Below are 6,985 nucleotides of genomic sequence, written 5' to 3'. Positions count from 1 at the left end.
GCTACCTGCCGTGGCTCTGGCGTGGAGCTGGGAGCGTTGGGTATCGCCAGCGGGTCTTTTGACCGGGCTCACAGGGGATGAGTGGAGATCCCGAGCGCTGCAGAGGCACTTATGAAGGACGCACATTGTTGCCAGCCCTGGGGAGAAAACTGAGCAGTCTGGCAACACAGGCGGAATTTCCTACTGCGATGTTATCTCACACAAGACATTTAGCAGCGGCCAAATGAAGGAGAGGGGAGGATGGGGGGAGGGGTATGGGGGGCAATAGGGAGGACGGGGGAGGGTAGAGAGTAAGAGGGTGGGGATACAGAAGGATGGAGAAAGACAGAAGAAGAAGAAAGGTGAACAAGGGAGATAATAGAGGAAGAAGGACCAGGTATGAAAGTGTTAGGGTTAGGGTTAGGGTTAGGGTTAGGGTTAGGTCTAAAGCATCTAAAGCAAGTGAGTACATTAGCTTTACACACGTTTTCAATATGCACCTAGAACCCTGCTGCTACCTGCTTCTTTCGCTCCGTACAAAGCCCTGGTGTCATTCATCCTGCGCTTTTCTGTGGGGTGGCAGCATCAGAGCCGACTCACTTTGCATCCAAAAATATTCCACATTAACCAGTGGGGGCTGAGTAGGATTTGTCACATCAGAAAACGCAAAGATAAACTTTAGAGAAGACACGTATTTAATCTATCATAACGTTCAAGTTTCTCTGGATCATCAGTTAATGGAAACCAATGCCGACTGTTTGTCGGCAAAACAAATTCAAAAATGTCTGAAGGTTTGTTCACAACAAAAGCTGAAGCTACCTCGTTTTTCATCCCCTTTTTTATGAAGGTTTAAAATTCTGCATAATTAAGGACGTTCCCACTTTGAGTGACAGGTGGTAGCCTGAGCTAATAGGTTGCAGAGAGCTTTCTGCGGGTGATGCATGGTATTATGTGCAGAGAGTGCCATGCGTTCGACGATCTCCGGTCAACAATTGCAGCTATCGCTAAGTCTCAGCACAGCACAGCTAGTGACGATCCGGTGACCAGTTTCCTGTGTTTCTTGCACAAGCTCTTATCTCTTGCTTGAAACTTAAAAAAAAAAGTTCTGTTGCTACACAAAACTACCAACAGCTGCTTTTTCTGGAGCAAAAAATTCATAGGAAGAATTCATATGGAAATCAACAAAGAATTGATTCGATGAGCAAAATCAGTGGCATCGGTATCAAAATTAATTATAAATTTTTATCAGTGCTCCTGAAGTCCACTCATGTTACCTTCCGGTCAATTCTGGACAACCCCGGCCGGGGAAAGCATGCATCCCAAATGTTTGGACCGTACTCACTCAGAAGGACACTTCACATTTCCTTGAATGTGACCTGCTTAAAGTAAAGAGATTGCTTTCAACGCTGTGAGCAGGATTTGAACCTGCGCGGGGAACCCCCATTGGATTTCAAGTCCAACGCCTTAACCACTCGGCCATCACAGCTGCAAAAACTAGATCATGGTACGTCTGCCAGGGTGTTTTCTCCTTTTTACCAGCGTACGCCTACTTTATATCTCAACAAACTTCATGGCTACTTGACCTATTTGACACACTCTTTTATGTATGACCTCGTTATTTTGCGCTGCCTAACACAACAGCGTCTGTGCAACAAGCTGACAAATCATCCCACAGCGAGGAGTGCTAAAAACAATTCCCGCTCTCGTATCAAAAGTGTTTGAGAGATTCTTGCGTTGACCTTTGAATTGGGGATCGGAGGGAGAACAGTGCAGTATTTTACCGACCTTTGTACCAATGAGTCATTTAACTGAAAACACTGTTTAAATAAAGAGCTTAAAAATTAAACATTTCATTGATTTCGTGGATTATATATCTGTGGAGCGTATTAAAAAAACAAATAAAGCTGAGAACAGGGCCGCTGGACTTTGGAGATGTTTCATCCAAGTAGGTTCTTTAGTGTGAATAGAGGTGGGAGGTGTTTTATTAGGAACATTTACGCCTCTGAATTTGCACGACTCTTGGCACCACGTATAAGCTGGTGCAAACTTTAAATTAAACCAGCATTCGTGAGAACACATTTGCATCTTATAAGACAAGAGAGTCGCTACGCAGCCATCAGTATCCACATTATTGTGCAATAATGTATTTTTTTCTTTCTTTGCAGGCGTTAATTCACGAGTCTGTTCTTACGAAAAGATCGACCCTTAAGGAGATTTTACTGAGGGTTTATAGTCAATAAAAAAACACCTCATTAAAACCACTGACGCAGACGAATTCCATCGTAATCGAATATTATCTGCCTTATCTCAATTATGGCTCCAAGGTGAAAAAAGTGACAGGATCATGTAATAAATTGGTTGTATTGCAACTGATTGAAGGAAACACCGGGTCAGACGGGTAAATGTTTTACGCTTCTTGTACTAGACAGCACTGTCGGTGGAGCTAATAGCTGACCTGCAGACGGGGACCACCTCACGTCGTATCAGGATGTAGGTTTATAGGAAGATTTCCAGTATGCGGGGAATCTGCAGCGTTATAATCCGATTGCAAAACACTTTATTGTCCTTTTAAAAGGTTTATAATTTACTTTTGAGCTTCCAGCCTGAGAGAGGGCGTCAGCGAGAGTGACATGTGACAGTAACAGTTTGTCATGTGCAGGCCTACTGCATCTGTTTAAAGGACAAAGGACGTCACTCTCAGTCAAAGTAAAGATTGATCCTCAGACTGACTCCAGGCCTTTTCTTACGGCTGTCACATCAAAACATCTGCATCCCCATGAAGCCGAGCAAGGAGAACTCGCGAAAAACTTTTATTTTCAAATTGACAGGCTCTTTTTTTCTTTTCTTTTCTTTTTTTTTTATAAAGTATACTGCAAACTTTGCATGGGGTTCATGGTTCACGGACCAGTCAGCTTATGTAAACATATAAAAAGTGCTGGCGATCACAGTTCGAATCAAAACACACTGTAAAATGATCATCCGATCTGCACCACATGACCCGACAGTCTCCCTGCCAAGCAGCAGTAGTGTCCTTCTGGATAATCATTGCCGACTTGTTTATCATGTACATTTTGTCAATGTTTTCCAGGCACCGTAGTAACGGCGGCAATCAAAGACGGGAGGAGATAATACTCTGGCTTTTCATGACAGTGTCAAACAATCAAAACCACGATGAAGCCTCATTATATCACATAATTGAAAGTTAATACAAAGAAATGTTTGATCCCTCTGCATAGCTTATTGAAGCATTGCTTGCATGTTACGGTCACTGCAGAAAACAGAAAAGGAGATTTTTTTTTCAAACAGCAGACATTAGGACTTATAGTTGCAACTGTGCAGTAGGTGCACAGTGACTTCCTGGGACAGACGCAAGTTGTAGAAGGAACATGCAGGATTAATTAGTCTCAAAAGATAATAGAATAGATCTAGATAATAGATTGGTCTACTTGGTAGAAGAATGTTTCTGGTTTAGCATTTCCGGGTTTCCATCTCCACAGTTTTCAAACTGATCGTTTTAGATCAATAAATATGGAACATTGGAGATACAAACACCTACTTTGTACTCCAGGATTGGCTGGCCCTCACTGACTATTATCTATTTAGTCATGCTAGGCTTCTTATATTTGCTCTTTGATTGCTCAGAAAGCTGGTGGTAGCTACAGCTCGAGATCACAGGATGTTATACTATTGTCTGTACAAAGCGTAGAGACTGAATTGGGTAAAAAGGCCTTTAAGTGCTAAGCTTCTCTTAAATAAACCTGAATCTTGGGAGCCTTATCCCGCTGTCTAATTTTAAAGTTCTCATTACCTCAATGATAAACACATCGGTTGGTGCTTGTCATTGTCTGTAGCTATTTTAATGTTATCAGTTGCACTGGATTAATATTGCTTTCGATGTATTTGTTGGTGTAAGTTGTGTCCTATCTGTAACTTTTTATGCTTCTGCTTTTTTGGTCCAGTTTCCTTTGAAAATGAGATCATCAAAGGTTGAATAAAAATAGCCTAATAGCATAATTGCCATAAAAGTCATTTTTGATGAACTTTGATTTGTATGACTCGTCTAAGGCGAAATTATAACCAAAGTTGATGCAGAAAGTGGAAACAAAAATGAACTTGAATGGCAAAAAAGACACAGCGCCAACTAGTGTTTAGGAGGTGTTATTACAGAGCGAGCCAGACTGAATGAGGGCATAAATATAGGCTTCGTGCGTAGGTTGCAACGTCTACATCCTGCAGAGGTCCTTAAGTCCTGCAGCAACGGTTTCTGCAACATTGCATCATCTAATAGCAGTAACGGGTGAAGTTTCTAGCTTTGGTCCATTATTCTTGGCCTTCACTTCGCTGTGAAGTCAACAGAACCCCAAAGCTAGATTCATGCCTCAGAAGAACAGGTGTAACCTAGCCCACAGTGTGATTGGTCCAAAATGCATTTGCTCATCTACGTCTCTCATCGTCTGGACAAACAGAGGACATTTACTCTCCATTTAACCAAATGTCTCTTTCCTTTGTAACTGTGGTTCAACATTTTTGAAGTCATAAGCCGCCAGTCATATGGTTTTCTGAATGTAAAGTTATGCCAATATCGCCTACTTGCATTTCTGCTTTATTTGCAGTGGCTCTGAGATGCTCCCAGATCTAAACGTCTGGAGCTGATTGAGTGCAATCAGGGCTTTGATAAAAGCATGAGGGATTAGCAAACTGTTCCTGGAGAAATAGAGGAAGGTTGAAAGGCAGCTCTAGGAAATGCGCGCGGCTTTGTGAAACATCTGCGTTTGACATATGACCTGTCAGTCTGAGCCACAGTTGGACCTGATTAAGCTGATGAAACCAACAGAGAGCCACTTGAAACTGACAAAGACGCATTCCCGCTTTGTACGTGTCTGCCGGTGTTGTTCCAGCAGCAACAGGCTGACAGTTACATGAAGGAAAATGTTAAAGGAATTTCCAAAAATAAACCCTCTCAGCGGGTCTTTGATAGGCACTCTCTGCCAAACAGGTGAGATAAGTTCACTTGTTTCCAGTGCAAATGAACTTGAAGCAGTTGCATCATGTGGCGTCATCCTGACACCTGAGCAGTGATCTGAATATGTGCGACAGTGAACAGGCGTGAATACGGCTTCTGACATTTGATTTGATTCTTTTGAGAGAATGGGATCACTGTGATTAAATGGTTGTGAATTAATGAATTGAATTCATACGGTATAGTCATGTTTACATGTCAAAGGCATGATGACCAATACTGGGCCAATGGAACGTCATACATTAAATGTATTGTATAAATTAAACTTCTCTTCAATGTTGGGCTGTTAGTCCACTGATAAAATGTATTTTAAACACTTTTCCATGAGCGATGAGGACATTTGTTATAGAATACTGATGATTTCCAGGAAGAAAGTGATTTGTAAGCTGGAAGCCACTTGCCTCAGTTCATCAAAAGACCATATCTGGATTCAACTGCTAGTACATAAGAAACCCTCCATTAGTTTCCCCTGAAAAGTGGGTGTGGTTTCTTTGGTGGTCGCCATCTTGGCATTCACAGCTTGCTAAATGGCTCGTTCAAAACTGTTCAAGGCTGAGGCGAAGGTTTGGCACCATTGACAGTATGGACAAATCCATCGTGACATCACCTATTTGATTCTGAACCTCAAAAATGAAGCCCTGATGTGGGCGGAGCCCGTGGTCGCCATATTGGATGAGCTTTACACTGCCCACACTCGAATACTCCATATATATCCACATCGTGTTGGACATTGAGACCCATCCACCCAACTCTCCGCTACCTGTTAGCTCAGGCTACCACCTCTCACTCAAAGCAGGAACTCCCTTAATTATGCAGAATTTTAGACCTTAATAAAAAATAAACAATAGTGAAATAAACTATTGAGACCAAAATCGTTTGTTTGTTTTTGTACCAGGCTATAAACATGTTTAATAATGCTGTAAAGTTGGGCTTTTTAACATGGAGGTCTATGGGGATTTGCTCCCTTTTGGAGCCTCAAGTGGCCACTCGATGAACTGCAGTTTTTTGCACTTCTGCATGGGCTCCATTGCTCAGACCTGGATGTTGCCTCTTGTTTGGCACCTTAAGACAAGTCTCACAACCTGTGAAGCTGCCCAGCTGTCACTCACTCAAAGTAGTACTCACCCTTATTTATGCGTAACTTGATTTCATCTGAATTGGTGACGCATATAAAACACTAACCCCCCCATTAAGTTGTAATGAATGTGGAAAGTAGCCATAGAGAGCAAAACAGTTTATCATACCAGGCTGTAAACATGTTTCTTCTGAAAGGTTGTTACATTTTAACATGGAACAGGGAACAAGGAACAGACTAACTTCTGGAGAAAGCCTCAAGTGGATATTGAAGGTACTGCAGCTTTTAGCACTTGAGCGTTATCTTCATTTTATAGGTTAACGGTAAAATAATGTCAATATCATACAAATTTATTGCTAAAATGTGACTTCATTAAGGTAAGTGGGACCTTCTTTGTTTCAAGAAAAATCTATAATACACTCAGCATAGAGGACAGTAATAAACATAGCATTTAAGAAATATTTTATTATCATGGCTGCCTGATGTAGATAGATGTTTCTGAACCATTATCGGCTCCCAACGTAGAGCTGATACCAACTTTCCGGCACAAACTTTAGCAATAAATTTGGCTGATATTGACATTATACTTATGTCAACCTGTAAAATGGGTGTGGGAAGTCAGGTCATCTTAAGGCTAGATAAACATGTGTCTTTAAAGGGAACTCTAACAATGTCGACCATATTATAATGTGGAACTTTCTTTCATAGCTACAACATTAATTAGAGCAATAGCTAGAAATTATACGAGAGATTTGTACTACGGAAAATATGACTCATCAGTTGAGACTGAGAGGACGAGTTTTAGTTAATAACTTTAAGAAATGATTTAGAACAGAGTGGAAGATGCTTAATTGACCCACTGATATATGATCTCCAAATACCTTATTTAAATACACTTTTCTACTACAACG

The 6,985-nt window shown here is 41.3% G+C and overlaps 1 non-coding gene across 1 annotated transcript; it reads right to left on the bottom strand.

The window, feature by feature from the left end:
• Window positions 1-1,383: 1,383 nt before the first annotated feature.
• trnas-uga lies at window positions 1,384-1,465 on the bottom strand. The gene has a single exon. It is a non-coding gene; the product is annotated as a tRNA-Ser (tRNA).
• Window positions 1,466-6,985: the final 5,520 nt, after the last annotated feature.

This window comes from Mugil cephalus, chromosome 7 (assembly GCF_022458985.1).
Source record: "Mugil cephalus isolate CIBA_MC_2020 chromosome 7, CIBA_Mcephalus_1.1, whole genome shotgun sequence".
NCBI classification, from domain to species: Eukaryota; Metazoa; Chordata; class Actinopteri; order Mugiliformes; family Mugilidae; genus Mugil; species Mugil cephalus.
The sequence above is the reverse complement of the archived record's forward strand: the minus strand, read 5'-3'. Positions and strand labels throughout refer to the sequence as shown.